The sequence below is a fragment of the Triticum aestivum genome, chromosome 1D (genome assembly GCF_018294505.1).
Source record: "Triticum aestivum cultivar Chinese Spring chromosome 1D, IWGSC CS RefSeq v2.1, whole genome shotgun sequence".
Taxonomy (NCBI): domain Eukaryota; kingdom Viridiplantae; phylum Streptophyta; class Magnoliopsida; order Poales; family Poaceae; genus Triticum; species Triticum aestivum.
Window position 1 is genome coordinate 314,782,354 of NC_057796.1, and position 10,895 is coordinate 314,793,248.

Genomic DNA, 10,895 nt, shown 5'->3' on the forward strand with positions numbered 1-10,895 from the left:
GACCGGCTGCTTGTCCCGCGCTCCTCCAGACGGCGGTGGCGGGGGCACGACCACCTCCGGCATGAAGACATCGCCGCCTTCCCTCTCCATGACCGGTTGTTCGTCACCGGCTCCCTAGTCGGCGCCATGAACTCTGGTGGTGGCAGCACGGAGTTCAAGGGAATGACGAATAGCAGCGCCTGACGGCGCGCGGCCTCTTCAGCCAGCTTATTCGCCGCGGCTTCGGCCTCAGCCTCCGCCAGCTTCTTCGATGCGCCGGCCTCCGCCTTGTCCGCCTCCGCCTTCTCCATGCGGGCGGCTTCCTGCTCCTCGCGCGCCTCCCGCGCGTTTCGATCCTGCGCCTCCCGGAGGTCGGCCGCAGGGTCGATTCGCCGGGTGGTGGTAGAGGTCTCTGCCGACCCAATGACGGAGGCGGCGGCCGACTTCTCAAGAGAGAGCGGGGCCCTGAATCAAGAAAAATAAATGAAGAGAAGCTCAGATAAAATCAACAAGAAAGGAAAGCACAAGAAAAAGATACTTACGCCGACACCATAGGAGGCGCCTTCGGAAGCTTCTGGAACTTGGTCGCCTTCACGGCAGCCTCCTTCAGCCTGGTCACGGCGGTCGAGTTCTTGGTCTTCTTCGGCGCGCTGCCGAACAAGACAACACCTTGTTTGCGCTCACGTGTGCCGCCTCGAGCAGCCGGCTCGGCAGAAGGGCCCACGTCCACCTTGTCGGTGCCTCGCGCATGGCGCAGCTCGTCTTCCTCCTCATCATCATCGGGCCAAGTCTCAAGGCGACCTCCTTCTTCGGAGCTGCTTGCGACGTCGCCGCCGCCTATGGCGTCGTCTTCCAGGACGGCCGCCCCCAAGTCGGGGTCGTCATGGTCGCTCACCTCGCGGTTCGGCTGGTAGCCTCCACCCGGCCCCACAATGGCGGCCGTCGCCGGAGACATATAGATCTGCGTCCAAGCGACCGACTACTCAAGACTAGGGCCAAGACAAGTACTAAAAAGGAAAGAGTTCAAGAACTTACAGCAGGTGGCGAGTTGGCGCGGGAGTAAGGCCACTTGCCGTACCACCAAGACCCTTCCGATAGCTTGAGGTCGGAGATCTCGTTCACCATGCGGGCCACCTCGGCAGTCGGCATGTCCCTCGTGCACAGCCGGCTCGGGTCATGGTGCCCACTCATCTGACAGATCAGATGAGGCCGGCCTTGGAGCGGGAGAACCCGGTGCTCGACGAAGGCGACCAGCAGGTCGGACGCCTTGAGGCCTTCGGCATCCGTCAGCACCCGGAGCCGGTTGATGGCGGCGGTGGCATCGGCCGACACGGGCTTCGCCTTGTAGCCCCAGTTGGCCCGAGGCTCAGTCGGAGGGCCTGCTTCATAGGGCAGCAAGTTGATGAAGTCGATGGCCGGGTCGACATTCTCCGCGTAAAAATACGATTTCTGCCACAGTTTGACCGACTGTGACAGCTTGATGGCGGGGAAGGCATTCCTCGGGGATGGACGGCGCATCACGACGAAGGCACTGCACTGGGCCGCCTTCTCCCTGGCGGAAGTGCCCAGTTTGATGTAGAAGAATGCTCCCCACAACTCGATGGCGGGGAGGATTCCGAGATAGCCCTCGCACATCGTGACGAAGGCGGACAGCAGCGTCACGGTGTTGGGCGTCAGGTGGTGCGGCTGAAGATGGTAGAAGTCGAGGAACGAGCGGAAGAATGCGCTCGCCGGCAGGCCGAAGCCGCGGAGGAAGTGCGAGCGGAAGATAACCCGCTCGCCTCCTTGCGGCACCGGCAAAATCTCTTTCTCCGGCGGCACGCGCACCTTGACGAAGCCCACGCCGGGCAGCCGCCCTGTGGCGCGAGGAAAGGCAAGATGGTCGTCGATCACGACCGAGCCATCCCAGTCCCCTCCCCTCTCGCGCGCCATGGAGTTTGAGCTGGACGGAGTGATGGCGCGGCGGTGGGGCGAAGACCGCTGCGGAGCAAGGAGCTTGGGGCGAAGGAGACCGACAGCAGCGAGCTGCGGCGGCGCCTCAGCGGAGCGCGGAGGTGCGGCGGCAGCGAGGAGAGGAGAAAGATGAGAATGGCAAGGGGAGAGGAGGGCGCGCATGCTCTACCGCTCCCCCTCCTCCCCCTACTTATAGCCCCTGGGCTACGAAGCCGAGGGGGCGGGGCGTGGGATCGCGGGATTAACTGCGCCCATGACCCCATGACCCCGCGATTATTGCGCAAGTTACTGCACGCAGTAACTCCGCACGGAAACACAACTGTCTGCCTCGGCCACGGCAAATCCGCCCGCGCGCCGAGGCCCGGTAGTGGCGGGCCCAGCCTGCTGTCGCGTCCCATCGATCGCATGGGCTGGCAGGCTGGCCCGGCTAGTTGGCGCCGCGTGGCATGCTCACAGTGGGCGGTAGACCTCGAAGCTTAGCAAGCACGCCACCAGGTTCCCGCCTTGACGTTTCAAAATTATCAGACGAGGCCGCCTGGTCATGGCCAACTCCCAGCAGGCGGCACACCAAGAGACAGACAAAGCATTCAGCAAGAGCACTCGGAGAAGGAAACTGCTGAGGCTTCTCGACTTATCAGCCGCGACGCCTCACCAGCTTCAGGGACTACTGTCAGAGTAATGGGCCACGGGTAGCCTAACCCGAGTCCCTGGGCATTTCAAGACATTTGGGCCGGCTGCGCCCCTCAAGCATCAAGGGTGAAGCGTCGCCTTCTGGTGGCCGGCATGCTCATACGGCCGGTTGCCAAAAGACGGCCTAGCACCAGAAGACGGCCCTGAGACGGGCCGACTCCTAGCAGGCGGCCTCCAGAGAGGCCGACTCCTAGCAGGCGGCTCACGACGCCCTCAAAGTCTGCGCCCCCATTAAGAAGACAAGACAAGATGTGGGTACAGTGTAGCCCATCACCCCCACGTCCAGGGCGCGGCGCGGCCACAGTGCCCCGTACAGGCGGAGATCACCGCGCGGCGTGGCACTGTTGCCACTCCACCCTTGACATCACTCCTGTCAGGCGGAGCCCTGCTCCCACGACGGCCTGTCGGTACAGCCTGCAGGCGGCAGGCCCTACCAGGCAGCGAGAGCCCAGAGGGCCGCAGACGCCTGACCATTCGGACCTGGGGGAGGCCGGCCTCTAGCAGGTGGCCCACTCCTCCCTCAGGGTCCATGCGCCATTAACCAGATGAGACATGGTGTGGCTACAGTGATCTCCCACCAGACGGCGGGACTGTAGCCATGCCTCCCCGACCAAATGTGTGTCATTAGCATTACGGTTACAGTAACAAGCAGCCAGCAAGACCCGCGAGCGGCGGGAGCAGCCTGTCGGCCCCGTACCAGACTAGTCGGCAGGGCCCACCAGGCGGCGGAGAAGCCGGTGGCCAGAGATGCTGATGGCCAGGACCTACACCCGGCCGGATTACCATTGTACCCCTGGGGGGTAGGCCTTTATAAACCCCCCAGGGCACCTGTGCAAAGGGTTCCCAACCTGTTAGACCTAGACCCACACATAGAGAGAGGAGAGAGCTAGCCCTGCTTTCTTCCACCTCTAGCATACAGCTCAAGGAGCACCATTGTACTCACTAGTGCCTTAGTGATCATGCGGAGACCCCGCAGAGCAGGACTAGGGGTGTTATCTCCTAGGAGAGCCCCGAACCTGGGTAAAGTACGCCGGCGTTCGTGTCTACGCCTCATCCCGCTTCCGGGCACCGGCGACGTTCTACTCGCTCCCACCATGATAAGCCATCCTTCGGCATATGTCGCACCCAACCCCCGACAATACCTATAGAAATGATTGGGTTTTGATGCCTCGCCCGATCGCAGACGAGCTCATTTGGTGTCCCAGGAGGGCCTATCCCCGACGATTTCTGGGTCGTGTGGGAAGGACCCCCTATAGCCCACACTCACTTGGCGACGGTTCCAAACACCGTCGCGGAAAGGGGTTAAAAACCGTTTGTATAGCACTTCCCTGTACCAGTGTTGTATGTTGTTTAATGAGAATAAGTGTGTATGAACTTGTATTAATTTGGTATTTTTGGTGTTGTGTAATGAAGATGAACCGGCAAGGGATGTACGATGACCGTTGCTCTCCCCAGTTCATTAATGGCGTGCATACTTTTCTGATTGCGACTGAGGCAAACAAGCGGGCGGATGGGTTTATGTGTTTTCCATGTGTTAACTGTAAGAATGGTCAAAATTACTCTAACTCAAGAACCATTCACATCCACCTGTTTGAGTCCGGTTTCATGTCCGGCTATAAGTGTTGGACCAAGCACGGAGAAAGAGGGGTCCTAATGGAAGAGAATGAAGAAGAAGAGGATGACAACAGCTATCCTGGCCATGGGTTCCCTGAATACAATGGTACAACAACAATGGGGGAAGAAGATGAGTTGGCAATGCGGGAAGAAGTTGAAGAAGAGGCATCAGATGAGCCCGCTGATGATCTTGGTCGGGCCATTGCCGATGCAAAGAGAAACTGCGCAAGTGAAAAGGAGAGGCCGAAGTAGTAGCTCATGTTAGAGGATCACAAGAAATTGTTGTACCCAAATTGTGAAGCTGACAAGAAAAAATTGGGCACCACACTAGAATTGTTGCAATGGAAGGCAAAGAATGGTGTATCTGACAAGGGATTTGAAAAGTTGATGTTAATGTTAAAGAAGATGCTTCCAAAGGACAATGAATTTCCCGACAGTACGTACGAAGCAAATAAGACTGTCTGCCCTCTAGGATTAGACGTGCAGAAGATACATACATGCCCTAATGACTACATCATCTACCGCGGTGAGTACGAGGATTTGAATGCATGCCCAGTTTGTGGTGCCATGCGCTATAAGATCAGCCGCGATGACCTTGGTGATGTTGAGGGCGAGCGCCCCATGAAGAAGATTCCTGCCAAGATGATGTTGTTGGAAATATGCCCTAGAGGCAATAATAAATTGGTTATTATCATATTTCCTTGTTCATGATAATCGTTTATTATCCATGCTAGAATTGTACTGAACGGAAACTCAAATACATGTGTGGATACATAGACAACAACGTGTCCCTAGTGAGCCTCTACCGGACTAGCTTGTTGGCCAAAGATGGCTATGGTTTCCTAGCCATGGACATGAGTTGTCATTTGATAACGGGATCACATCATTAGGAGAATGATGTGATGGACAAGACCCAAACTATAAATGTAGCATATGATTGTGTCAAGTTAATTGCTATCGTTTTCTGCATGTTAAGTATATCTTCCTATGACCATGAGATCATGCAACTCACTGACACCAGAGGAGTACCTTGTGTGTACCAAACGTCACAATGTAACTGGGACTATAAAGGTGCTCTACAGGTATCTCTGAGGTTGTCTGTTGAGTTGGCATGGATCAAGACTGGGATTTGTCACTCCGTATGATGGAGAGGTATCGCAGGGCCCACTCGGTAATACAACATCACAAGAAGCTTGCATGCAATGTGACTAATGAGTTAGCCACGGGATCTTGTATTACGGAACGAGTAAAGAGACTTGCGAGTAACGAGATTGCACTAGGTATGGAGATATCGATGATCCAATCTCGGGCAAGTAACATACCGATAGACAAAGGGAACTGCATACGGGATTAGCTGAATCCTTGACATCGAGGTTCGACCGATAAGATCTTCGTAGAATATGTAGGAACTAATATGGGCATCTAGGTCCCGCTATTGGTTACTGGTGACCCACAAGGATAGGGGATCGTTTGTAGCCTTTTTCGATAAATAAGAGTGTCGAACCCAACGAGGAGCTAAAGGTAGAATAAATATTCCCTCAAGTTCTATCGACCACCGATACAACTCTACGCACACTTGACGTTTGCTTTACCGGAAACAAGTATGAAACTATTTTGTAGGTGTGATGCTAGAACAACTTTGCATGAATAAAACTAGAAGTACTTTGCAAGATAACAAAAGTTAGGTGTTTAGAAAAAGGGTTTGTGTCAACAAGAAAGTTATTTGTCCCTAGGCAATCGATAACAAGTACCGGTAATCATTCTTGCAATTTTATATGAGGGAGAGGCATGAGCTAACATACTTTCTCTACTTGGATCATATGCACTTATGATTGGAACTCTAGCAAGCATCCGCAACTACTAAAGATCATTAAGGTCGTGAAACCCAACCATAGCATGAAGTATCAAGTCCTCTTTACTCCCATACACCATACCCCACTTACTCGGGTTTAAGCTTCTTTCACTCTGGCAACCCACCATGAGCGAACCATGAACGTATTGCAACACCCTACAGCGGGGGCCCCTCACGTTTGCATGAGACGTAGGGCACCATAAATAAAATATAAAATCATACCAACCAAGATCACGATTAACCCACAGGACAAAGCGGATCTACTCAAACATCATAGGATAACCATAGATCATTGGGAAATAATATATGGAGTTGAGCCCCATGTTTAAGTAGAGATTATAGCAGGGAGAAGAGGTGTTACACCGCTGCATAGAGGGGGGGAAGCTGGTGTTGACGGTAGCAAGATTGTTGATGTAGATCGTCGTCCCGATCGTTGCCCCGGCGGCACTCCGGTGACACCGGAAGCGAGGGGAAGAGAGCCCCCCTCCTTCTTCTTCTTCCTTAGCCTCCCCCTAGATGGGAGGAGAGTTCCCCCCCTCTGGTCCTAGGTCTCCATGGCAGCAGAGGGGCGGGAGCCCCTCCGAGATTCGTGCTCCCCTGATCTGGCTGAACACCGTTTCTTATATTCCGGGAGATCCGTAACTCCGATTGCGCTGAGATTTTAACACAATTTTTTTCCGGATATAAGCTTCCTTGTGCCTGAAGTAGAGCTTCAACCAACGTTCGAGGAGGGCACAACCCACCACCACGCGCCATGGGCCTCTGGCGTGCCCTGGTGTCTTGTGGGTTGTGTGGGCCTCCGTTTGCGGTGATTCCAACTCCCAAAAATCACATGTATTCCAAAATAACTCTCCGTAAAATTTTATTGCAATTGGACTTCATTTGATATGGATTTTCTGCGATACAACAAACATGCAAAAAAAGGAACTGGCACTGGGCACTGAATCAATAGGTTAGTCCAATAAATCATATAAAAAGTTGCCAAAAGTATGTAAAAGTTGTATAATATTGGCATGAAAAAATCAAAAATTATAGATACAAAGGAGACCTATCAGTTACTGACTGTAGAGGTGTCTTGGTCATGTCTGCATAGTTCTCGAACCCGCAGGGTCTACACACTTAAGGTTTGGTGACGATATAAGTATAGTTGAGTCATTAGGGTGGTTACTGAAGGTTGTTCAGAGTCCCGGATGAGATCCCGGACATGACGAGGAACTCCGGAATGGTCCGGAGGTGAAGATTGATATACTGGACGAAGGGTATTGGAGTCCGGAATTGTTCCAGGGGTACCAGGCGATGACCAGCGTCGCCGCAAGGGGTTTCAAGGGGGCCGAGAAGTGTTGGGGGGCCCATGGGCCAAGGGGAGGGGGAAAACCAGCCCACTAAGGGGTTGAGCGCCCTCCTCACCCCATCTCACATAACAACGAGGGTTGGGGCGCCCCCTAGGGTTCCCACCTCCCGGCTTGGGGGGCAAGTCACCCTAGGGAGATCCCATCTGCCCTGGCGCCCCGCCCCTAGGGGAAACCCTAGGGGCACCACCCCCTCCTCCCTTCCCCTATATATAGAGGGAGGTAGAGAGAGGGCAGCCGCACCCCTTGAGCACATCTCCATGCCACGATGCTGCCCCTCCTCTCCCTCGTGGTCCTCTTCCTCTCCCTAGCGCTTAGCGAAGCTCTGCTGAGATTCCACCACCACCAAGACGTCGTGCTGCCGGAGCACTCGAGCTACAACTTCACCATCGCTCACTGGATCGAGGAGGTGAAGTTGTCATCAAGCCGTACGTGTGTTGAACATGGAGGTATCGTCCATTCAGCACTTGGATCTGGAGTTCGCAGGACGGATCGCGAAGACGTTCGCGAGACGAATCGTGATTGGATCGCGAAGATGTTCGACTACATCAACTGAGTTTATTAACGCTTCCGCTTAGCAATCTACAAGGGTATGTAGATGCAATCTCTCCTCTCGTAGATGGTCATCTCCTAGATTGGATCTTGGTGAGCGTAGAATTTTTTTGTTTCCCATGCAATGTTCCCCAAAAGTGGCATCATGAGCTAGGTCTATGCGTAGATGACATCACGAGTAGAACACAAAGGAGTTTGTGGGCGTTGATATTCAGATTGCTTCCTTCCTTGGTCTTTTCTTGATTCAGAGGTATTGTGGGATGAAGCGGCCCGGACCAACTTTACATGTCCACGTACATGAGACCGGTTCCATCGACAAACATGTGACTTTGTTGCCTAAAGATGGCTGGCGGGTGTCTGTCTCTCCCACCTTAGTTTAATGGGATTCAAAAAAGGCGGTCCTTGTAGAAGGTTAAATAGCAACTTGCATATCACAGTTGTGGCTTTGCGTAGGTAAGAATCGTTCTTGCTAGATACCCATAGCAGACACGTAAAACATGCAACAATAATTAGAGAACGTCTAACTTGTTTTTGCAGGGTATCTTGTGATATGATATGGCAAAGACATGATGATATATATATATGATGTATGAGATGATCATGTTTATAATAGTTTATATCGACTTGCATGTCGATGCATACGACAACCGGCAGGAGCCATAGGGTTGTCTTCAATTATTGTATGACCTGCATGTCAATCATTATGCGCTATGTAATGCTTTACTTTATCGCTAAGCGGTAGCAATAGTAGTAGAAGCATGGTTGGCGTGGACAACCCCGATGGCGGCACGATGATGGAGATCATGGTGTCATGCCGGTGACGATGGAGATCATGTCAGTACTTTGGAGATGGAGATCAAAAGCACAAGTTGACGGCCATATCATGTCACTTATGATTTGCATGTGATGTTAATCCTTTTATGCATCTTATTTTGCTTAGGACAATGGTATCATTATAAGGTGATCCCTCACTAAAATTTCAAGATAAAATTGTGTTCTCCCCAAGTGTGCACCATTGCGAAAGTTCGTCGTTTCAAAGCACCACGTGATGATCGGGTGTGATAGACTCTACGTTCACATACAACAGGTGCACGCGAGTGTTGCACATGCGGAACACTTGGGTTAAACTTGACGAGCCTAGCATGTATAGACATGGCCTCGGAACACAAGAGACCGAAAGGTCGAACATGAGTCATATAGTAGATATGATCAACTCATCTCACGTGATGATCGGACTTGGGTTGGTGAATTTGGATCATGTTACACTCGGATGACCGGAGGGATGTTGATTTGAGTGGGAGTTCTTAGGTATTATGATTAATTGAACTCATTATCATGAACATAGTATAAATTGTCTTTGCAAATTGTAGATCAATAGCTCGCACTATAGCTCCCTGTTCTAATATGTTCCTAGAGAAAGACTAAGTTGAAAGATATTGTAAGCAATTATGCGGACTAGGGCCGTAGTATGAGGATTGTCCTCACTGCTGCACATAAGGCTTATGTCCTTGATGCACCGCTCGGTGTGCCAACCCCTCTAGCATCGTCTGTAGATGTTGTGAACATCTGGCAGACACGTTATGATGACTACTTGATAGTTTAGTGCGCCATGCTTTACGGCTTAGAATCGGGGCTCCAAAGGCGTTTTGAATGCCATGGAATATATGAGATGTTCCAAGAGTTGAAATTGCTATTTCAGGCTCATGCCCATGTTGAGAGGTATGAGACCTCTGACAAGTTCTTTGCCTACAAGATGGATGAGAATAGCTCGGCCAGTGAGCATGTGCTCAGAATGTCTGGGTGCTATAATCGCTTGAGTCAAGTGGGAGTTAATCTTTCAGATAAGATAGTGATTGACAGAGTTCTCCAGTCACTATCACCAAGCTACTAGAGCTTCGTGATGAACTATAACATGCAAGGGATGGACATGATCCCAGAGCTATTCGCAGTGCTTACGCCGTGAAGGTAGAAATCAAGAAGGAGCATCAAGTGTTGATGGCTAACAAGACCACTGCTTTCAGGAAGGGCAAGGGGAAGAAGGTAAACTTCATGAATGGCAAGCTAGTTGCCGCTCCAGTGAACAAACCCAAGGTTGAACCCAAACCTGAGACTAAGTGCTTCTATTGTAAGGGGAATGGTCACTAGTAGCGGAATTACCCCAAATACTTGGTAGATAATAAGGCTGGCAACGTCAACAAAATTATATTTGATATACGTGTTATTGATGTGTATCTTACTAGTACTCCTAGTAGCACCTGGGTATTAGATACCGGTTCAGTTGCTAATGTTGGTAACTCGAAACAAAATCTACGGAATAAACGGCAACTTGCTAAGGGTGAGGTGACGATGTGTGTTGGAAGTGTTTCCAAGGTTGATGTGATCACCATCGCACGCTCCCTCTACCTTGGAGATTAGTGTTGAACCCAGATAAATGTTATTTGGTGTCTGCGTTGAGCATGAACATGATTAGATCGTGTTTATTGCAATACAGTTATTCATTTAAGTCAAAGAATAATGGTTATTCTGTTTACATGAATAATACCTTCTATGGTCATGCACCCAATGTGAATGGTTTATTAAATCTCGATCGTAGTGATACACATGTTCATAACATTGATGCCAAAAGATGTAGAGTTGATAATGATAGTACCACTTTCTTGTGGCACTTCCCCTTAGGTCATATTGATGTAAAGCGCATGAAGAACCTCCATGTTGATGGACTTTTGGAGTCACTTGATTTTGAATCACTTGACACATGCGAACCATGCCTCGTTGGCAAGATGACTAAAACCCCGTTTTCTGGAACTATGGAATGGGCAAGTGAATTGTTGGAAATCATACATGCTGATGTGTGCGGTTCGATGACTGTTGATGTGTGCGGTAGATATCGTTATTTTGTCACCTTC